Source organism: Anopheles funestus, chromosome 2RL (genome assembly GCF_943734845.2).
Source record: "Anopheles funestus chromosome 2RL, idAnoFuneDA-416_04, whole genome shotgun sequence".
NCBI classification, from domain to species: Eukaryota; Metazoa; Arthropoda; class Insecta; order Diptera; family Culicidae; genus Anopheles; species Anopheles funestus.
In genome coordinates, this window is record NC_064598.1 from 23,098,083 (window position 1) to 23,122,072 (window position 23,990).

The 23,990-nt window shown below is 41.3% G+C and overlaps 2 protein-coding genes across 4 annotated transcripts in view; one reads left to right on the top strand and one right to left on the bottom strand.

Moving 5' to 3' along the window:
- Nucleotides 1-23,990, bottom strand: part of LOC125762229 (atrial natriuretic peptide receptor 3) — a 106,634-nt gene that overhangs the window by 65,894 nt on the left and 16,750 nt on the right. Inside the window, exon 2 of the mRNA XM_049424086.1 lies at nt 6,205-6,307. The gene's annotated coding sequence lies outside the window, so the exon portion shown is untranslated. The remainder of the gene's footprint in view (nt 1-6,204; nt 6,308-23,990) is intronic.
- LOC125762221 (F-box/LRR-repeat protein 7) overlaps nt 1-23,990 on the top strand; it is a 70,353-nt gene that overhangs the window by 21,244 nt on the left and 25,119 nt on the right. For 2 of the 3 annotated variants that reach the window (XM_049424075.1, XM_049424074.1), the window contains exon 3: nt 18,424-18,498. The gene's annotated coding sequence lies outside the window, so the exon portion shown is untranslated. Of the gene's footprint in view, nt 1-15,456; nt 18,499-23,990 lie in introns of those variants that run through there. The other variant, XM_049424076.1, reaches the window with a different exon arrangement.

Sequence of the window (23,990 nt, forward strand, 5' to 3'; positions counted from 1 at the left end):
GTAGTGGCAAGTGCGCGGAAACCAAACTAATAAAGCCTAATAAAAAGACACCTTTCGAGAAGATTAGGTTACTCGCAGACCGGTTCCTCCCCTATACGGGGAAAGCTTTTTTGTTCCTCACCTGCTCGCGCCTTACATCGCGCTTAGTGCCGCTCATCTTCACTTCTGTTTTCGTGTTGTTTTTTTGCTTTCGCGGGACAAATCATCACGAAAGCACGATCGGCTCCGGGAGGCTGTGCAGCAAACGGAAGTGCACGCTCTCGCGATCGACGTTCGGCTCTTGCGGTTCGATGAGTTTGTGGGAAGAAGAATCGAGAAGAAGACTGTTTTGATCGAGTGCCAATCCGGTTCGATCGAATTGATCCGAAGCGGTCGGTGGCGATGGGCCACGATCATCATGGGACATGACACTTACACACGTTTACCATCGCCCGTTCGGGAAGTCGTTTTCTCAAGAGTATTTGCCACGCATTGCTTACCCCGTTTCCTGAACATCTTCGTATTGTAGAGAAAGAATGGTCTTTGGTATGATGGTAACAACGTAAGCTAGCTCACAAATGGACTGTTTCGATGATCTTACACTGTGCTTCTGATCGATGTTTGGGTGTGTAACATACATGACTTAGTGATTAAATTCGTATTCATCTCGCTAAGGGGAGATATACAAAACATTTCATTTACATTTTCTTGAAGTTCAGAAATATCTCTAATAAAATGTCATGTAAAATCTCCTTTTCACATTCAAAGGTCGGCATTGAAATTTGTAAATACATGTCATATTTGACATTTTTCATTAAGCATTAGCAACTTTTAATTTCCGATTATTTTTTACGAATTCTTGTCAAAATTAGTTTGACTAAGTAAAAGCAGCAACTGAACAATGTGAAACAAATAAACCTTTACCACTACGAATCGATTTTAAAGCGAATTAATTTTAAACATTGATGAATATTAATTGCTTATTAGTAACACTATTAGCACAACGGTTCTATTTTTAACATTCCATTAGCTAATACACAAACAGTCAATAAACTGCACAAAGCCATTTTCTGTCTCCTCTTTCACTTTAGCATGGTAATTAGTAGTGTAAAAATTTTACACTGATCCCAAACATCAGCAGCAAAGCATCAGGAGCATGTGCCAAAGTTGACCTACAGACAGAAATTCACACATTTGCACCTGATTCACACCTTCCCGAGCGCGTGGCGTTTAAAGTCAATTCCTTTGACGGGTGCAAAAAAGATGGCCGACAGCTAAGTTGTCCCAAATGTCATTTTGGAACACGTGTTACTTCCGCGCAGCCACTCGGAGTGGTTCAATATCACGGCTGAGAACGGCCCAAGTAATTAAGCGCACGTGTGGTTGGCTTATCGATCACATAATCACGTACCGTCGTGTTACACGATTGCATGCATAAATGCTTTACGAGTTTGGTTTTAATGCAATGACACAGGTGACAATGTGATTAAAAATCCAGTTCATGTACAACAACCCTGTTGCTGCTGGTGCTTCTGGTGCAACCAACGCGTACGATAATCGATGACGCACGATGTGATCTTTTCTGTTTACCGCCGCCTAATTGACACTCCTCGAATGTTAGACTTTTGAAAAATTGCTCCCAATCAACAAGTTGTCGTGGTTGGTGTTTTTGCTTCATAAGCTACCCATTAAACCATTCGCTTCAACTTTGCATATCGCTGTACCTTCCCAAAGGCTTGATCTTGTTCGGCGTTTTTTTTTCACCCCGTAACCACAGAGCTAAAGAGCAGGGAAAGCAGGAGAGAAAAAAGCCGACAGCCGGTGTGTTATGTCTTGTGGTGGCAAGTATTTTCCGTCCCTTCGGGGGGTTTTGGCAAGCATATGAACCGGCACCCTGCTCCATGTGAACTGAACCGATCAATCCGGGATAGTTGCAACATTGTTGCTGCAAATGCGCTACAAGTGAAGAGGATAACGAAAATGGGGAGGGACAACAAAAAATATATTTCCAGCCGCATACATTCGGACCCGTACCCGTAGGGCGTACATTCGGTCTAATTGAAATAATATCGGAATATGGACGAAGGTACAGGGATAGACATTGAAACAGAAGAACGCATGTTAAAAACGTACCAACGAAGCAGATAAGAGCAGTCGTTTTTTTTAGTTGGTACAAAATGAAGTGCATCAAACGACCCCAAGTGTTCGTATGCTGTCAGTGTCTGTGACAGGGACTAACATTCCCAACGGGAATTGAAATATATTCAGTACTTTGGAACTCTATCCGATTGAGAGGATGGAAGCGAAAAGGAAATGTGTGTTGCATTTTAAAATTCGCACCTTATTAAAAACATGGCAAAAGACTTAGTATCAACTCTGGTTCTAGTGAACTCAACAAGTCAATTGATTTGATGTACAATAGACTACTTTAAGTGACATCTTTCCTTGGAAATTGAATGCTCTTCATCCAAACGATCCTAGGTGCTCACCTTCATCATGCTACAGGCTGGAGTTTGATAGAACTCCACCTTCTGCGAAGTAGAACGATGCACCTTTCACAGGATGCTCGTAGCCGTCCTTGCCCGCCGGGGGGGCCAAACACACAGTTTCGGTAAAGAATTTCACCAATTCCACGTGGCGGTGCATATTTTGTCTCATTAAAACCGAAAGATCCGCTCGGAAATCAAGCGACATTTGTGATGTTACATTATCGTCGCCAAGACGCACGGCAGAGTGACAGTGAAACTCGTGACACATTTCCCGTCTCAGCCCCTCAGTGCCCTTTTAGAAGCGTGTCCATTAGTGCTTTGAACTTCGCCTTTTTCGGTGTGCCTTTCCACCGACGGTGGAGCAAGTTTATCGTTTTTTCGCTGTGTGTTTTTTTTTGCCTTCGTACGACGATCCCATTGCAATGGAATGTGCTTTTGCGTAGGAGCACTGATGCTGCGTAGATGTTTGTGTCCCTTGTGCCGAGGTCGAGGCCAATGTCGGATAGGGGAATTTTAGTTTTCTCTCTCTCTCTTTACAACCACGGCGCACGTATCCACGTTTCGCGTACTACATCATCCAAAGGAAAGGTTTCTAGCCGCGTCGAGGGAACGTACAGCTCGGTACTTTTGCAAACGATCGGTTTTGGTAATACCGCGTCCGGAAGTATTGGCAAAAAAACGGTTCATGAGTGGAGTCTGTTTCTCGGAGAAGATTTTAAAACGCTTAGCAATTACCCCAGCATCTTTCAGTTGATATTTTCTAAACCTGCAATGCTATAAAATCCCTTTCTATTCGCACTGATCAACCCTGTGCTAACCCAACGTGTGTGTGTATGTCCCCATTTCGTTTGCTCACGAATGCAACTCCAAACCATGCCAACGCATTCGATTGCACAGTCGAAACCACCATCGGACCTGCTATCCATGGATTTCAATGAAAGGTGGGAAACAGCCAGACAAACCAAGTGTAAACGGCAATGCAATGTTAATGATTGTGCGCATACAATGTTGTGACCGCAGATCGAAACCTGCGGCATAACACCGCCACTAGCAGACAAAACTAAATGGGAAAGAAATGACACCAAGCAAAGATGGGAGGGTGAAAAAACTAGACGCTCGAAACGATGCTGTTTGTGGCTGTGGCGCACTAGAGCAGTTCACCTTACACTGCAATCCGCACCGCATCTTCTCGCAGCTACGCAATCCGCACGCAAGAACGATGCACATGCGCCAGTAAGATTGGTCAAGGAACACAATACAAGCTGGTTGCGGAAAACGGAAGCTGATCGGTTCGGACACACTGCTCGCAATGTTTGTTGGGGGTTGTGGTTGTGGTTTTTTTTCTTTCTGATGTCACTTCTTCACAATATCGTCCTATCCTCATCGTACCCGATTCTGTTCAGAGTTGCTGATGGTCAAAGCTTCAACTATTTCCCACATGACGCTTCATGATGATGTTCACCGAATGGGAAATGTCCAACCGAGCATCGAAGGGTCGTATGTTTATGCTTTCCCCCTGGTGATGTTTGATGCCTGTTTACAATGTTGCACATGGATTTTGTACCGTGTGTTGCAATGGGCATAATGATCGTGTGTTAATCGAAACTGGAATCGTGTCTTAATCGATTGAACGAAACAGTACCGGCGCACAGGTGGTATTGGAAATGATTGCACTAGAAATGTCACCAGGGAATTAAGGATAACATCAACATGGATTTTTTGTGACACTTTAAAGTGGAAACACAAGATCAGTTTTACTAGAATGAGTACAGTTTATGGTCTGTGCCATGTCTGATGGAAGATGAAGACAAATGTTTTCACAAGAACGCTGTCTCATACTGAGCATAAAAAATGTGTAACAAAAAGGTTTCTATTGCACTACTTGACCCTTACAGGGTTTTCAAGATTACGCAGTAAAGTCAAAGTCATTTTGCGATTGCTTTCAAGTTGAAGTTGACTCCCTTTGGTAAGCTTGTATAGAATAAAATTCATTGGGAGCAAATTTCAGAATGAGAAAAAAATCTTATCTATCCCAACACATTATAGATCAACCGGTGAAGAGTCCAGAACTAACTTCTATTTTGGCTCCTTTTACTTCAAAACTTGCGCTAAACCACGCTAAACCCCTTAAAGCTTTCAAAATACAGGCAAAAGGATGTAGACAAGCACGCAGCCTAAAATAGTCTTATTTAGATTCACCTAATAAAGATAAACTAAATCTAAAATTATGTTGATTGTGATGTACATAAGATAGTGCAGTATTTTAACCTTACTGATTACTGCTCAATTTCACCACCACAAACCACATACCCCCAAGACCGCACGACAACATTAGCGACAACGGATGGAAAATGAACCGTAATTGTGTGAAGCCACTCATCTGGCGGAATAAGTGCTCGGTTCGTAGCGAATTGGCACCTGCCACACTCCATGTACATCACTTTCTCTTAATCATAAACCTTCATTCCATTCTGCCGTGTCGGATCCGTGCCGATTAACATCTGTTCCCGATAGACAGTTGCTGAAGGATAGTGCAGAGCAGAATGATTAATCTTGACTGACAAAAAAAAAGAGAAACATTAAGAGAAGTGCACATCGCACTGGAATTGTTTGAGAGACACATTTTCACATGCCTCCCATATTAGTAGAAAGGTAGACATTAAGCACTAGGTATCGTTGCATTTCTTTTCTTAGATGCATAATTATTTGATACACAATGAATTTATTTCTACACACTGTGGTGTGGTTAATTAATTGAATGAGTTTCATTTTCATTCGATATTGACTTTGTGTGTTTTTTAGGTTTAATGAATCAGCTCTGTTTAATATTTAACTATCGATCACGCTAAACCATTGAAGCACAAAAGTAATAATCAAGAATGTAACAATTGAACGTACTTTTTGCGTTGCTATAATAATTTACAATACATTTAAAAATACTTCTGCTAAAATACAATGGGGTTTTGTTTCGAAACTACCGTCCAGCCATTTCGGCACTATCACTGGTTGCAAATGATCATAATTTTACTACACAGCGACCTTTACCAAAATTGAACATAAACGGTTATTATAACATAAGCTTATTTAAAGCTCATTTACCATCCCATCCCTGTTTCACTCGTTGTTCGTTGTTCGCTAACGTTTTCCGTCCTTCATTATACACACATAGCAAGAGACACACCAACAAACACCGTACCGCTGTACCGACCGTAACAATATCGTTAACCGATCGGGAAAGTAACACGTTTTTGTAAAGCTTTTTTTTCCTTCCATCTTTACTCCTTAACTGCCTTCCATCCCAATTACGTGATCGACCGTTGGGGCCTGTGTTAATGAAATTTTACGACCAACCGGATGGAAAAGGGGGGAAAAAGCTACGAACGCTCGGTACCTCTTTGCTTGAGAACCTGGAACCCGGGCCTGGGCAAGCTTGAAGCGGAGGTGATCGCTTCAGTTCTTTTTTTCACATCCATCCAAGAAACGTCGTGAGCAAATATTTACTTTATTACAGTCCACACTCCACAACCCTGTGCCTAGCATCGGCTTCAAGCACCGAAGAACAACTGATGCGGACCTTAATCATAGCACTTAAAATTAAGGCTATTTATTTAAACGACATAAGGCGTCTTTATGGAACCGGCAATGTGGCGAAACTTACCACACTTCATAAATTTAATATTTTTATTACACACGAGCACAAACCATCCCCGCATCTAGCCTTACGTTCTACGGTTACCTTTTTCATGCTTTTCCATTGTACCAACGAGGTAATAATCTTCGCCTGCGTCTTAGCCAGTTGCGGGAATAGTTTCGTGAGCCGCTGTTAGGTCATCCCGGCACTAGAATGGAACGGAAAGATAGAAAAGCTTCAATTCAACGTACAAACCAGCATCTACCGAGCGTCCACCATGGTTTAAGTGCCACCATTTTGCCACTTTCGTTTGGTATTGGTCGTCTCCATGCCGTTCGGCACTCCAACCACCAAGCTCAACAAATCCCAGAAAAGGAACAGCTGAATGGCGAATTATCGTCCGTACGTAGAATCGCAAGACCGACAGTCAAGTTTTGCACCGATCAGCTGCAATTGCACATTTTCACAGGTTGAGTTAATGATTAAATTGAAGGCGCACACTGGCGTTGCCTTTTCCGAGTAGTCCGGTGCGTTGCATTGATTCTTTGTTTAATTTGCTGCAACAGTTAGCCAGGCCGGGCTAAGTTGACTAGTCTCGATCCTGCTCTCCTGGTTCCTAGTGAATGCAGCCAGAGTATTACGATGATCAGAATGCAACGATTGTCGGACGCCGTTAAGCATGCCAGCATCACGATCGACAGCTTCCTTTACTTTAGCGCTCTGTATACGCGACCGTATGTGTGCGTGTTTGTAGAGCTGTAAAACTAATAAAATTATTTCTACACCGGCAACACGATCCAACGGAAAAAAGCATGCCACCGGTTTGTGTTCGATCATGGCAATTTTGTTTTGTCGCTAGTTTTTTTTTTTCATTTGCAATCGCCCCATCTGATCAGAGCTGACAGAGCGAAGAGGAGCGCGAAGTTTTGCTCTTGTTTGCATGTAATGTCTGGCAAACACAAGCGTGGCAGAAAGGGATTTAATTGCTCAGGCTCGGGGGGACTGCATTCCTTAGATAATTGCGACAGAAGCGATGCGACATACGAATAGAGAAGCTTTAAGGATGTCACTTTATTATCAAAAATTCTAGTTGGAGTTAAACTTTAAGCTAAACACGAAAAACAACAAAATTAAAACGACGTGTAAGGGCATTACCATACAAAAATGCCCGACAAACTTACCACAATTATACAAAATGGCAATGGGCAATGCGATTATTGTGTGCCAAGGACATGGACTAGTCTGTGCCATAGACACGACTGGAACAAAGTGCAAAATTTAACCTATCTTCGGTTAAAAGTTAGTATCGGAAGATCTTGATTTTATTAGGAAAACATTTTATCCCAATTACTGACGAATACTTCAGATATTCAAACTTCGTCTAAAGCGTCCGAATGGAGAACCCGCATAGGACTGAATGCCCTGATATAATAATAACTTTCAATAACTTTCTTCAAGAAAAAAAATTATAATGATCTTTAAGCTGTAAAACGACTGGTCACCAGACAGGAATTTCTTGTGTCAACATCTCATAGAAACCCAAGACAGATGAAATGCTGAGCGCCTTAAAAGTTCTGATCTTTTATTTTCTGGACATCTTCCCTGTATGGGTCTGATTCTCTATGTATACTCAGTATAAGATATTCTTCGGTGATCGGCAATTCCAGTATTATTACAAGATTCATTCAAAAAGAAGCTCCACTTTTTCCTTTCAAAAAAACAATAAACCCCATAGCACACACCATCACATGACCTAGCACATTACCTTGTCCTGGAATGTTGGCACAAAATCGTCCGCCGTGTAGCAACTGAAGTAACGTAGCCTTTACACATTCGTCTTCGCACGTTCGCTAGCAAAATTGGACCGGTTTCGAGCAGTTCTTCTCTTGGAGTCTGTGCGCTATGGCTTTTCATTTTCACCCCACGTTGATCGCGCACACACACATACAAACAACAGCAGGCGAAAACATTTCATTCCGGGCGGAAGTGGCCACTTTGCAAACGACCGCTTCATTGCTAGGCGCCCACCGTTCAATACCAGTAGCTGCATCGCATCCGCAAGTTCGGGTGCTTCGGAGCAATCGTTTCACTTATGGGTGCTTTCACGAAACAGTGGGTCTACCTATTTTTGGGAAGGAGTTTTGCTTTTTCCCTCTTTTCCTTCATCTTTCACACGTCGTTTGGCTGTTTTTTTTTCTTCTAATTTCCCAAGCCGGCACGCTACAACGGTGGGCAACTGCTCAATCATGAAACGAAACGGGGTGGAGGGAATGGTAGCAGAATCATCGGCCGAAAAACACTTTTCTACACAGTTCAATCTCCCACCCCGCCTTTCCTTTTCGCCATACTAATTGGGTTGCTAATTAACACATATTTGTTTCCACCTTCGCTACCCATCATTTGTTCCACCCATCAAACGGTTCAGCCAATTCAGTTCACTCGATCGAATCGGAGAGTGCGAAATGTTCGAGTTTTGAAGACGCAGTGCCACAGCACTTGCGTACCATCGTTTTCCGATGCCCAGAAGCATTGTTGAAACAATGCGGACGCGAGATTGGTCCCGCGATTGAACTGAACACGCTGAATGTGCGAGTGAAAATTGATGCACGAACGAACAAATGAAAATCACTTCCAACGAGCTAAAAAATTGAAGCCTCCGTTTTGTAACGTTCTGTTCGTGTATGACGTTCTAAACATTTTCACCAACAAGAATTGTTCCTGTTTTAACAATTTTGTCTTCATTTTGAAAACTCTTAAAAAGGGTTTAGATAAATACAAATAAAATCTAAATAAAATAGCACTCAATTACATTGATTGCAACGAGCTCGTATTTCAAATTTTCAATTGCAAAATTGCACCTAACTATGCTCAATTTAAAACACATCCATTTTAGGGTTCTCTAGTTTGTCGGTTTGGTATCTCGATCATTCTTCTACACCTTCACCAAAAACCCTCTTTTCCCCAGCCTATTTTACTCCTGCGGTACTGTGATCGTCGCGCAAACGAGCGACGCAACCGAACAGCCACACTTAATGGCTGTCTAATTTGGTTGCCTGATGTCCCGCAGAGTCCGCAAAACAAGTCAGTCCGTCAGTGCAGGACAGCTGTCAGGGCACCCGAAATGTATGCGCCAGCTAATCAAACGACACTCACTCGGTCCGAAACTCTCCCAGCTGAAAGCAAAGCTGTCATTACGGCGCACCATATGAACAGCACCGCATACAAACTCCAGTCAATTACTTGCCCCCCGTTTCGTGTCACATTCACTTCCCCCCACCTGAGGTGGACTACCCTCCGGCAGATCAATCACTATCAATACCGCATCGATGTCGATATGCGCCAGCAGGGCAGGCTATCTAACGCGCGTACTTACGCTTGCGTAAGACATCGAACCGTAACGCATGCGCGTACATTCCCAGCCAGGCCGGGAATGGTCTTGAAATGCGTGGTACACAAGTACACACCGAATGATTGACGCGCAAGGCTTCCGTTTCTGGGTGCTAAAATAAAACGGCTTCAAACAAGCACCCAAAACCGTCCCGCAATGAGTTTCGTGTGCGAATCGGTTCAGCTTTCACATTCAGCCCCCTCAAAGACCCGAGGGTGCCCTCTGGAAAGCCCAAATGAGTAGTTAGTGGCCCTTCTCTTCCACAAACAACAGCTGCTGGGCTTGCCACACTGCTGGCCAGCATCCTACGGTTTCGACCCAAAAGCCAGCCGACAGTCGGTCCCCCGAACGATGACGACGGCTTCAAGCTGTGCCACGGTGTCCATAAATCTCCTCTTTGCCCTTTTTGCTGTTTGGGGCTTGCATTCTCCTCACCGTTTGTAATATGGTTCACCATGGTACGATGCGTAGGCTGAAACCGTAGGTCTCCGGGGTGTATATCATGTTTGACACTAGAGTCCGGACAGCATAGAGCCCAAACTTGGGACCAAGCCAACACGGCAGTACTTCTGCATGGTGTAAGAGCCATGTTGTTAGACGCTCCAAAATTTAAGCAATCCCGTCATTTGCTTCTTTTGATTTTGACGATAATAAGATTTTGCATTGCTTGCAAACGAATGGAGCGGAATTATAGATCTCGCAGATATGTTTGCACCACGTTACTTCGCACCGTTTGTACAAACATGTCACTGGGAACGCAACAAGGCCCGTACGTTCCAGTATGGTAACGACAATTGTACGATTTCATACTTTAGTAACCTTCTATTACATCGTAATGCGAAGCCGGGAAGCGTTTCCATTCTTCCCGATGCTGGGTATTTTTTCCTGCCCCTCTTAGGCTTGCCCGTCAAAGAGCTGCAATAATATTATGTGCTCTGTACGGTCTGTCCCACTACCGTCCACATCGGTGTGACGCTTGATCATTCGCTCGATCGTTCCATTTACGTTCGCGCTAGTTGACACCGTTTCGGGGTTTGCCGTGTGCAATCGAGCAGCAGTTCGAATCGCAGTTCCGAATCTAGCCATGTTTGACACTTATTTTCCCATTGTGTGTATGTGTGCGTAGCGAGCGAGTGTGTGTAAGTGTTCAACTACAGCTTGAAGCGATAAAGCTTTCCTCCGTGTCTAGTGTCGCAAGGAATGTGCACACAGAGATCGTTGGTCTAGAAAGGCATTCACGGAGTGATAGTAACTAAGTTCCCCCCGCTTTGCTAGACGATAGAAATTCCATTAGTTCAATTTAACGCTCTATCTTTCTCTCCCTTCCTTCCTACCATAGGCTTACTTTCGGAAAGAAAAACATGTACTCCAACAGTTCCACATTTAAAGCTTTAACTGCCGTATCAAAACTATTTGCTATGCAAAAGACGATTGTTTACGCATTGTACGTGTTTGCGGTTTAATTAAACCTCAAAAACGGAGATCAAGCGATCGTGCTAAAACTTGTCGTTACTATTATTGAGATACCGGTGATGCGAAGAATGCATTCGTCCAGCTCCAAGTTGTCCAATCATTTTGACCTCATTCGAAAGGATTGCTATTTAGCTTACGTTAAGCTTTGCGTTAACTTCGTTTGGCCAGTTTATACATTCCGTACAGTATTTCACCGCCGGTACCGGGTTATGCCACTCGACCGAATGGCAAGTAGATAATGTCACTTAAGTGTGCTCTTCCATACCAAACATCTGGCTTTCGGGGTTTTATACCTTCTTCGAACCAACTGTAACCTTTTTGCCGACGAAGTACGCTACATTTTGCACTACCATTTTTAATGCTGACTATTAGCTACATTTTGCGCTATGTTAGTCTTCAGCACTAGGCCTTCCCCGGCCTTAAGGATGGATGCAACAGCCTTAACCTCATTTCTGTGTGTTTGCCAGACATTCGTTTTCCATGGTTTATGAGCGCCAAATCGCCACTAGCCATATGTTGAGGGAAATGTCACTTGGCGAGGATGGCGATAAGCCAGGCTAACATTTTATGCTATTTTGTTAGTTGAGGACTATGTTATAATGAAGTCACTGATGCTGCAAGTGTCGTTTATTATGTATATCTTTTTAAACCAAACAATGGGACTTCAGGTATTATCATTTGGTCGGGCATTCTCAAATTCTCTGTGATTTGACGTACTCATAACTAAATGGGTAGATCTTGGCAAAAAACGAATAGCAGATTTACCAGACTTCATGAGATTACAATGTCAAAAAGACTTAAAAGAGAGAAAAAATTACTGTAATAGTTCTGGATGCCCGGAATATATTCAAATAAGCCAAAGGAATATTATTTCTTTCACATTTTGTTCTTCAACAAAATCTAGAAGAAAGTAATAAAGTTTCATTATAAACTAGCTTACCCGGCAAACCTAGTTTTGCCCTTAAACATCCGTTTTGTAATTAAAACAAACATTTTGAGTGTTCAATCTTCATTCGTGTGGTATTATTAGAGTGGTGATTAGAGTACATCGTTCATTATTAGAAAATTCTTAAATTATTGCCATTCTTAATCCAAATGATATTGCCAATCAAAGCAATTTTTCTTCTTTTTTGTGGCTTTTCTTCTTCTTTTCTACTACTTCAGGAGGCATTTCTGGCTTCCCATGACGTTTGGGATTTAATACCAGGTCCTTCCGTGTAAGGCGCCTATTCCACATGTACTACCGAGCCGAAAATCACTAAACAGCATGTTTTTAATTATTCACACACTTGCTTTTTACTTATTTATCACTCACTTTGCGCTTTAATTAAAAAGTTGCACAAATAAATCGTCGTACAGATGACACTACTACTTTGATTGATTTATTCGTTAGAGCTTGTTTGTTTCAGTAGTGTTCAACATTATTCGTGTTGGAAAAATGGCTATGCCTACTTGATAACACCCGTAGGAAAAACAAAAAAGAACTCATAATATTGGCCAGAGGCCACCTAGCGAAACGAACTATAGCGCTAAACCTATTCTCATACCTAACGAACGTTCAGCGAAAATTTCATATAAATCGGTTCAGCCGTTTAGGAGGAGTTTGCACACTAACACCGCGACACGAGAATTTTATATATATAGATTAATACTATTATACAGTCATATATTCAGAATAGAAAACGTAGCATTTCTTTAATAGAATCTCCGCTGCAATTAAATAATTTAAAATCAACCTCAAGACGGATAAGAATAGCACAAAAAATGCACGATTTTGTATTGTGTTGAATCATTCTTCAATAAGACGTAAAGGGGATCTCATTTCACTCTTCCTTATCACTATTTTGTGCAATTCATCTCGAAAAAAAACATTCAAAAGCTTCTCATTACCATCAAAAGGCTTGTAGTGGAAACGCTCAGAAGCTTATTCAACATCAAAAACCATTGTTCCATTTCATTCAATTCCCAATCATTACTAAACATACCTTATCAACAATCACTCCCCCTCCGGTAGGATTACTTGACATATCTGCGCTGTGAAATCATCTTCCCGCATTAATTATGGCGAAAGCTCAAACTCCGAAACTTTAGCTCGAAACTGCTATGTTCTGCTACCGATGCAATAGAGCGGAATAGAGACCCGTTCCAAAGTAAAGAAAGGTGGCAAAAAACACAATTGGGCAATTAAATTAATTCAATCAAATTTTTCACCACAGTTTGTGTACCACGGCCAAGGCGTCTAATTTCCTGTCCGTGCTACAAATTTGGGCATGGCGGGATGGTCTATGAGTGTCGCTCAGGAACCCGTCGCCTAGGGTGCGATTTAAAGTGATAAGCAATTTTTTTTGAGTTAGATATTTTGAGTTTTCCTATCTTTAAAATTTACTCAAAACAACTTATCTTGATAATTTATTCGTTGCGTTGAGAAAAAACAATCACAATAAAACTAGCCGTTAGCCACAATATAAGATCACTTCCCTGCTTTATCTACTCTACCAGCTCATTCCCACGTGACTTATTAGTGTGATCGCAGAGAGTTTGCAAATATTTGTACCCACTTTCGCGTGCAAAAATGCACCACAATCTCATGCTAAAACCGCAAAACGCTGACACTTAATACTGAGTTACGGGACAAAAATTTTCGCCCCAAAACGTACGCTTGGGCTGTGGTAATTAATTTCATTAGCACTCTCTCGCAATGATTTATCGTACGCCGATGCCGAACGCCAAATGACACGCCGGCAAGTCACACCGGGGAACGTCATTTGCCGGAACGACATTCCTTTACCCTTCGTAGGCTGGTAAGATCGGTTCGGATGAGCTGCTGATTATTATCACGCGCGAAGGTGGATCAAGCATAAGTGGCTTGAGGGTGAAATCTTTGTGGATCGTTGGCACGCTAACCGACCAGCACCACCCGAAAAAATGGGGTCGATTTTCCTTAACCTTTTTACCGCTCAAGAATAACATGTCGGAGGCCAATGGGTTTTGTCCCTCGCAGAGAACCATTTGAGAAGCTGAAGTTAACGTTTTATTTCTTATCTGTCGCTTAATACCAAGCAAAAGACAATTTTATTTCAATTTTCCATGGAAGCTCTCTTTGCTGCTCCGTCCATTGCTCTAATGATTCGTACGCTAAGAGGAGCGGTTCCAGGGCGTTCCTTAACCCACAGGAACACACACATGCACGCAAAAAAATGTCACCAGTTCAAATTTGATATCCATAAGCACAAGCGGACGATATACTCGATTTCAAACCATACCGCGCCAAAGGCCACCATCTGACAGCGATGACAGTGACGTTTTGAGTTATGGCGCACTTTTCAACTTCCATTACGCGCGCGCCCAGCAGAAGAGCGCGAACCCGAATCCGCCCCCGAACGATGCGAAGGGACGGAATAATAAAAGTAAAATAAAAACATTAAACAGTGAAACAAATAACACAACGCAAAGTGTCACACATATTTTACCCACCCCACCCCGCAGTGAGTCTTTGCAAACCTTTTGTTCGAAAAAAAAGGCCACATTTAGGTAGAGTTTTGAAGCAAAAGTTTTCGTTCCGTTTCGTTTGTGCTCTGTCGGAACGATGCCATAAGATGGGATTCATCTTTTTCGTGTATCTTTTATATTTTTTTCTTGATTATGTTTATTTATCCACCATTGGGTTGGCGCGTGAAACGAACCGATTCACAAGTAGATGCAGTTTCTCAGACTAAAACCAAACCAAAAAAAAAACAGTAAGCCAAAATTGCTTACTTAATGCAAATGATTCACCGATAATAAATTGTCGACCATAAATTAGCAAACTCCACGCAAAGGCACTGTAAAAGGTAGGGGGATGGGGTTGCAAAAAAACACTAGAAGAAGCAAAAAAAAACAGAAAGAACCCTACCGAAATAAACAAAAAAAACAATATTAGGGGAAACCGGAAGCATTCGGATGAAGTCATGATGGGGATTTTGGTGAGGTGTTTGTGGTTGTTATTGTTAAAGACTCACAATCTGTCTCTCCTTCACCTCCGCTTGTGTCTCTTTGCCTCTTCCCTTTCCTTCTCCCTTTTTTATGCTTTATGCGCTCGAAAGGATTTTGCCGCTTATCGTGATCGAAAGCTGGGAATGAAACACTTAACTACCATATTTGACCACAATGTCTTCTTTTTTTTAGCCATTTTGTTTTAGCCATTTTTGTGCGGTAATAGTGAAAAAGTTCCAGCCTTAGTATGATTACTTCTTCTTTCACCCTAGCGCACTACAGCACCGTCCAGGCTATTCCATTCCAACGATGGAGCTGTCAAAATGGTTTATTTATTTGAGATAATTGGATTAATTTCTGTGGCCTAAGCAAACGGGTGGTGCCATCGGTATTAACTGTGAATAAACATTAGACCCTTGAGTTCGAAAAAAAAGAGTGAAAATTTTAGTGAAACTAAATTGAGTTGATAATATTTTTATTATCTCTATGTGAAATTTAATTAAATTAGATCGAACAATTAAAACAAAAATTCAATGTTTTACAACCATTTCTTAAAGATTTTTTATCAATGAGATGAATTATCGATAAACATTAGGACGAAAATTGATGAGTCAATTATTATATTTTTTTATAAAAATATATTTTTCTGAACTTTCCTATATCTCAACCATTTATATGCAACACTGGAACAATTTTTGATCTTCTTCCCTACTTCTAGTAAGCCTTTAAAAGGGTATAACGTATGATAAGAAAACATCTCGATGTTCTCGGGACAACCGTCTCCGTTGGACCGGGTGCGAAGACACCGAAAGAATGTTGATGAGTACTATAAAAGGATAATGACAGTCGCGTGACATTTTCAAACTGCAAACGCATAATTATGTGACCGTTTTTTGTTTTTACTTTTCTATTTCCCACGATTCCCACTGCTTGAAGGAGTCGTTTACTACGCTCCTGAGCTTTAAGGTCCTCCCTCCTGTTTGGAGCAAGTTTTCTTCTTATCTTTTCCGATTTATACCTACGAAAGGGGAAATGAAGCGAGGATACTCTCACCCAAAAAGGGGCAGAAAACGAAATGATGGGACACAAATAATGACTGCGTCAAAAACTAAACGTTAAGAAAAACCGAATGGCAACTGGTGCGCCGTAATCCGATCAGGGATGGCTTCCCGCGTGCCATTCGCACGCAGAGACAATTCATTTTTCAAACCATCGTACAGAAACGTTGATGTGTTCGGCAATCATACGACCCAAGAAACTGGCGGCAGTTTGCCAACGAATCCCGACACGCGATTATGATCACAGATCGTCCGACATGCGGGATCACTGCGGTGGTGGATGGAATTGACTGTTTGGTGGTGGAGTTTTATTTTTCTTTTTTTGCTCATCTTGCTTGAAAGTCCCCCAAAACTGGCAGTATTCACCGACACATTACGTTAAGCTGTTGCATCGCTCTCCAGGCGCCCAAAGTGACCGACGGAAGTGCGCCACACACGGAGGCAAAGCAAAGCAACAGCACGAAAACAAAAACTTGGAAAAAAAACGGGACGAGAGTATTAACAAGACCGATCCGAAACAAAAGCATTGTGCATCAATTCACTACCGCTAAGCCCATTCTTTCCGAAGCCAAATGCAAGTACGCGCTGCTTGGGAGTAAAGCCACAGGCCACACAAAAAATACTGCCCATGTTTTCCCGTGTTGCTCCTTACATTTTCCTCCCCGGGCACGATCATGAAACGCGAACCGCGTGCGAAAGCGACGTTGCAACGAACTAAAAAGCACATGCCGCGAACGGACCGCGAACCACGAACCCGGTGAATCTGTCAACGCGACAGGGTGCGCGCGCGCGCTCGTTCGTATAAACCCTTCCTGGGATCCTGATGTGTCGGAAAGAAACGGGAAAGGAACCAAGAAACCAAGAACGGCAACAACAAAAAACCGTGCCGGGTACGCAACGCCCGAACAGGACGAACTGCATTCAACCTTCACGATCATTTGTCAAATTGTCAATTTGATAGGATAATTTACGATCGAATAGTTGGCCGGGCAGGCTTGCGGACGTCCAACTGCACCAAACGGGTGACTTGCCAACGCCATAAACATGAGACGGATTTCGGTACCTTTCGGGGTGGTTGAATGTTTGTTTAGAAGGGTGCTGTTTTCCTAGCAAACTTTGCGTCTAAAACACATCAGCTAGAATGAAATGCAGAGAATTAAAGCCACCGATCGTAATTGTAATTAAAGTCGTGGGTAGCTTCCGCAAAGTAAAATTACTACCAATGGAAAGAAGAACGGAATATGTCCTTTTTTGTGCTTGAACTTCAAGTGAGGGAATAGGCTAAGCACGCATTGAATTGATGGTGTGCGAAACGATTCAATTTTCGATCCCGATGTCGTAAGGTCTTAGGCGATCGCTGTCGGCACTGTTTGCTGTCGGGTGACGAACGCTTCTTTAAAGTGGCCGCATCGTTAACAGCAACTCCTTATTCGGTAACGAACTGCATACAGTGCTCTTGGTTCTAGATTTGTTTCCACTTTTTTGTATTCTTTCATTTAAAGTTTGTTGAGACAACAACACCATCTTTAAATTATTTTCTTTCTAATACAAACTATCAAAATGCATTAGTTTATTGAAGATTTGGTTGTTTTCTTATTATAAAGTTGTTTTTTCTAAGTTTTTTTATAGTAAATAATGAAGATGAATTAATATTAAACCTAATACCAGATAAATTCCGATAATTAACCAGATTCTGCTTTCTTCAGTTCTGGAGTTCGTCGTTTTTCAACTTTTCTTCGCCCTGCCAACGAAGTCTAGGTTTTGGTGAGATTTCACAACGACACTGAATTAAATTCTTCATATTCTTATAATATATACAAATTGTTTAAAGACATCACTTTTTCCTTAAATTTTAATTTCTACAAGGAGGTAAAACGCGCATTAGAAATACTGGTTACAACGATGTTTTTCAAATTGGGGTTAGAGAACTTGTATACTATAAAAATATATTATTCAAATATTTAATACTGACATCACACAAACGTGTTCCCAATGCAAATGATTCTAAGCGAACACATTCGTTAATCAAAAGCTTTCAAACACATTAATCATGATTTGCCATGCAGAGCGTCGAAGTAGAAAAACTGTCCCCAATATTTCAATTTTTCTATAAACCCACCCGCAACTCTAATTTATGCAGATGTAATGTCCTCTCCCTCCCCTCGACAAAAGGTAATAAAGTAGTTTTCAATATGAGAAAACTTTGTTCCGCTAGGCTACGATAATAAATCAGCTAAACATCCATAACCGCCGGGATAAATGTGCTTTCGGTTACCGCTGCTACTCAGATCCAGGAAAACCAAAACAAAAAAAAAACTTCAATAAAAAAATATGTTGTCCACACTAAATCATTCGCCCCAATTCTTCACACTAATTCTCACTATCTTAATACGTACTCATTTATTTCCCATTTTGTTATTGCCTTTTCCACAGATACGCTTGCAGAAAACCCTGCGCTACGGCACACACACACGCATCCCACATCGAGATGATTCTCAACTGCTATCGGTAAGTTTCCGTCCGTAACGGAACCCGCGTGGTGATTTAAATGATTTATTTCATGTTTTGGTTGCGAGAGCTGTACAGCGAGAATGTGCAACTGGCTCATCTTTCGCAACCAATAGAGTAGCCTTTTGGCAATGGTTTTGCGGAAGTGAATTTCAGTTCTCACATCCGTCGAATCGATCAAGTTTAACTGCACGATAAGTACGGCCCGAAAAGCATTTTCTGCCAGTTAAGATTAGAGCAATTAGTGCATTTAGACATCAGTGTGGCACCCTAAAACCGTACTTTCTTATTTTTAGCTGTGTAACCTTTCGTTTCCTGTGAAGAAGAAAAAAACCTCACCCGGTAGCCTAAAACACAACGTAAAGGATAATTATTCTTGCTCCGATCGTGAATGAACTTTTCGATCGAGAAATGTCAAAACTCCCGTTACAAAACGATCTTGCCAGAATTGATCGAAGGCGCGGTTTGTTGTTGTTGTTTGATTACTTATTCTTTTCATTTCGGGCTCCCTTCGATCACATCGTTTAAGCCGGGTTCGAATACCTCCTAATAGGTTTTTAATCCGATTTAATGACCCCCGTACCCACTTGGACTAAACCGATACCGATAGCGGAATGGTGGTTAAGGGAGGTTAGCGGAGAATTACTAATTTCCATCTCAAGGGAGTTCAAGCGGATTACGAAGAATTATTATCGTTTCGCTCATAAGGGTTAAGTATCATTTTCCGGCCATGGATGCGTTTCCGTCTTTTTGGGACGTACAAAGCCTTAGCCACCATGTCAAAAGTGGAAAAAATGTTTTGCGAAAACTTCAACCAAATGCACTTTGAGGCCTTTCTTTTCCCGATGGCAGTTAGAAAATGTGATGGTAACATTGTGATTGCGGTACCTAAATTGCATTGATTTTAATGTGCTGTATTGTAATTGGCCACTGACCACTTTGCGGCCGGTAATAAGAAGCGATTTTCTAAAACAAATTTGGAACTAACAACCTTTGGGCTTGGACTTATTCAAATAAGCTGCTGTAGTCGTTTGTTTTCGGTTTCCCTTTTTTCTTGTGGAAATAATATAATTGCAAAATCAATTTATGAAAAACATATTTCGAGCGTTTCCTGTTTGACCAAAACGGTTGTAACATTATGTGAATACAATAAATAGTAAGCCACTTACACATGTTTTAAGTTCAATGCACCCGTAAAACAATGGTAAATATTGTAGAAATTTCATTGCTCTTGAATGAGAAGAAGATTTTTTATATATTAATTGTTTGTAACTCTTGGTGTCCCAACTCCATATTCTCCATGTTCATAAGTAGACGGCAAGTTTATAGTAAGTTCATTTGCTATAATAAATTCATCTACTTGTTCAGTTTATACTACCTGTTTCGCGCGTTATCACGAATAATTTTTCTCTTAATTTTGCTATAACTTAATTGCTAAAATTAATTTGAACAAAAAAATAAAGTAAAACCCCTAAAAAAGTGCATGCACAACTAACAAAAAGGGCTATTATTAAACGTAACTAATAGTTTGCTCATAACTTCGTGCTTCCAATAATGATCACCCATTTTATTTCTACAGTGCGCTGGGAAACAACAGCCATTATGCCGCATTGCTCGATGATTTGATGCGCACAGGTGGCAAAAATTGCACCCTCTTGAGTAATCGAAAAACATAATCATTCAACAAATCCAGCAGCATTTCCGTACCTCGTCTCTCGACGACAACCATCCCAAAAACCCACGAGTGCGTGATTTACTGATGTACGGCTCAACAAATCAATTACAAACGCGCCTCACACATCGGTCACCAGCTGTTGCTGTGGCAGAAGAAATAAAAAGAAAAAACCCCAAACCATAAGATGGCACATTACAATACACCTTCAAAAACACATTACGTGTCAAACAATCAACAGTTCAGATCTGTTTTGCCCGGGCCAGCAATAATTGCATTGACCCAAATTGGACAGTTTGGTGAATCTTTTGTTTTTGTGCTTTATTTTTATCGCATCTTAATTTCACATCGATAAGCATCAACACCGCCAAACGATTGTAGGATGACGATCTCAGGGAAGAAGCGGCTACGACTAATGCTATCATTTCTTGATGATTCTGAGATACCTTTTGGCCATCGCCCGCGCCTAATACAGTGGTGGTGAATGATAATGTGGGAGAGTGTAGAGAAAGGAAAACGATGAGTAATTTAATCAAATTGCCATCGAGGACGAGTAATTCCTGTAGTATGGTTTGTTTTCGAGGGCCTTTCTTTTCTTTACCACTCGATTTTCTCTTTGTTTCCAGCACATTGACAAATCTTAAATCGATTAAGAGAAGTGGGGGTCGATTGTTCCGTTCTATTGTTCAAGTCCTGCTACGAGTTTTTAACAACCGCTAAAGAGAGAGAGGGAAGAAAAGAAGATTTTTTTCCCCCGGTCACGATTGTCTTTATTGGCGTGATTGAATTTATCGGTCAAATCAAGATGTAATTGTTCATCAAGATAAATTCTCGCTTTTTTTGTTTTGTTGAGACTTTGTCGAACTTTGGTTTGTTGTTTGTTTCTGCTTTCTTTGTGGCGAATCAACAAGGGAGAAATAACGAGGTTAAGACGATTATCAGCAACGTACAGTTATGTGTCCTCTATGCCTTCTACCGTTGTGTAAACAACAGATCATCTCCAAAGGTAAGCGGTTTACACTTGCAGCCATCTTATTACCATCTGCTGCTAATCGTTGGCCAATGGATCACTGTTTTTTGTGATAAAATTATCTTTAACCCCGGCAAAGATTACTACTTGCTGTTCGATTCTGATCTAAAATCTTGGTGACGATTGTTTGCCATGAAATTAACAATCGCTGGTGCTACAATTTTCCATCCATAATTACCACAGAATAGTGCCCAGTGAAAGTGAATCGCAGTACCATCGCTTGGCCAATATGGTTATGGTGGAAACTTAAGCTATAAAACGAACCACGCACGAACACAAGTCGAGCAGTGCCTTTAGCCATGCTCGGAACGGCTGTAACATTCTCCAGGTTCCCACACGTTTATGACTTATTTCTTTGCTCTTTTCACAAGGGTATTCAAAATGCGGTACAGCATTGTTTATTTCTTGTTAAGTTTTTTTTGTTGTTGATCCAATCTGGTGGAAAGTAAAATGTAGGCTCCACGTTTGCGATAAACGGTGTTAAACTGTGCATAAAATACCATAACGACTGAGAACTACTTTCGCTAGTTATGAAGTTGTAAAGATGCAGATGGGAAAGCGAACGCCAGGAAGTGATTTAAATTTTTTGGAAAAAGTACTGCAAGAGACGTTACCTAAAGTCTTCAATTTTTGGCCTTTCTTCTTAATGATAAACATGATTCTATTTGTAATAATAATACGTAATAAAACTAAGATAAAGATAGAAATGGATTTTCACAATGATAGGCTTTAACGTCGTGTATTTATCGAGCTATTTTAAGCATCTAGTTTAGTAATTTGACGTTTTTAAACGATTATAGTAAAAATATAGCTTTATAGCAAAAAACTTTTCTGTCAAAATATTCCATAACAGCAGGTTCGTCGCTTGCTCTCCTAATCCCAAAAAGATTTTATAATGCAATTTGACTGAAAAAACACGATGCCCCGGATTTAGTTTAAAAAAACACTACGCTAAACCTCATGCAGATATGCAGAAAATTAAATTTCCTTACAAAAAGAAAAATAAAGCCACATCGCAGCTCACAGCATGGTAGAAAATCAATTCCCGGCGGCCCACCCGAGGGGTGGCCCTTTAGAGAAAGCGAACAAAATAGAACCCGTACAACAACGGAAACAGTTTCAAATCTGACAAAAAGCTTACCCAGTGTGAGGCGAACTGTACGGTGTCTTCCAGCTCGCAATCCCGATAAATTGCCACCGTTGCGCCCGTACAGACCATTTGGGCTATGGTTGGGTCACCATAAAATAAGACCTTACTTGCTTGCGCGTACACCGCAAAACGTAGAAAACGGCCCGTACTGCGATAGCTGTGCGCTCCCTGGCCCAAAAACTATTAAGTGCAATTATCGGGGTATAAAAATCGGTTAGAAAATTGCGCGAACAACTGCAAGGGATTTGAAGGAGAAAAGCATCTAGCTGGGATTGGCATTAAGGTGGCCAAAAGGAGTGAAACAAACGCACCAACAAACACAGAGTGAAACAAAATTGATAGAATCAAAATGGCTTTACGTCACGAACTTCACGCGATGCCATAGTGCAACGCTGAAGTGCTGATAATTTGGGCACACGATCTCGCTGAGAACCGTACCAAAAACCAAGTTCGGACACGCAAACAACGCTTGGCTGTGTGCTAATACTGCGCACAAGGCTTGAGTGCAGCTTAAGCTAGGTCACAAAAAGAATATTAAGGCTATCGAAAGGTGATTTACTTCTAATGGAGAGTTGGTGCTTAAATAGAAAGTAGTTTTAAGACAAATTTATAACCGTAAGATTTGAACAATCGGCAAAGCGAGATATAGGACCAATGCAATGTTTCCAACTTAGGTACAGTATGGCAGATTTCATACAAAGGATTGACAACTCCCTCATCTGACGATGGCTTCTGGATGCTTCTTTTGGTGTACCTCTACAATCGTTGTTTATTTTGGCTTAGTGTTGTGGCTTTTCATGTCTTGAAGTTCTCGTACTTAATTCCTACAATTGTTTTATTCTTTCAATACTGACGTAGAAATAGCAAGTTTCCGAACTTATCTAGTATTGTTAGATATTCTCAAATAAAATTTAAATCAAAATTCAATTTCGTACAACACGCAGACCAAAGATTGTAGTAAATCGTTGCTAAAGAGGTCAGTCTGAGATTCTGATCCACAATGTTTGACTTGGTAATAACCAACCAGTATAAGAAATAAAATTCAATTTTTATGTAAACTTTAAACAACACATAAAGTCCCATGACATGTATTGAAGTCAGCATTTTTTCTTAATTCAAAAATCCTTGAAATACACCCAGCATCCACGGATCACTACATACAGTGTATTATGTGTGTGCAAACTTTCCTGTAGAAGATAGCTTTCTTCCGCTAAAGATTAGCGTCGGCTTTTGCGATTAATCCGCCTCCCCGGTGCATTACTGCTAACCCGGGTGGTGTAGCACAACACCTTTCATAAATGTACCGCGCGTGTAAGATGATGTCATCTACCATGGCAAATAATCCACATTTACCGCACCGGATTGCATCTCACGCGTGACGGTGAATGGGACAGGTACGAGCTTCCTTCATCGTACCAACGGCCCAGGGTGTGCACCTGTAAGGATTTTTTTCAAAGCTCCAAACCGAACGGTAACACCGCTGAATGAAGTAACCATTCAAAGGGGGTACATAGTATCAAGAATAACAAGCTACCTATCTGAAATCACTGTTACCTGTTGTGCCTTTCCAAACGACAAAAGACCGAACAGACCGAAAAGCAAAAAAAAGGGGCGAAGGCGAATAAAAAATCTCGCTAAAT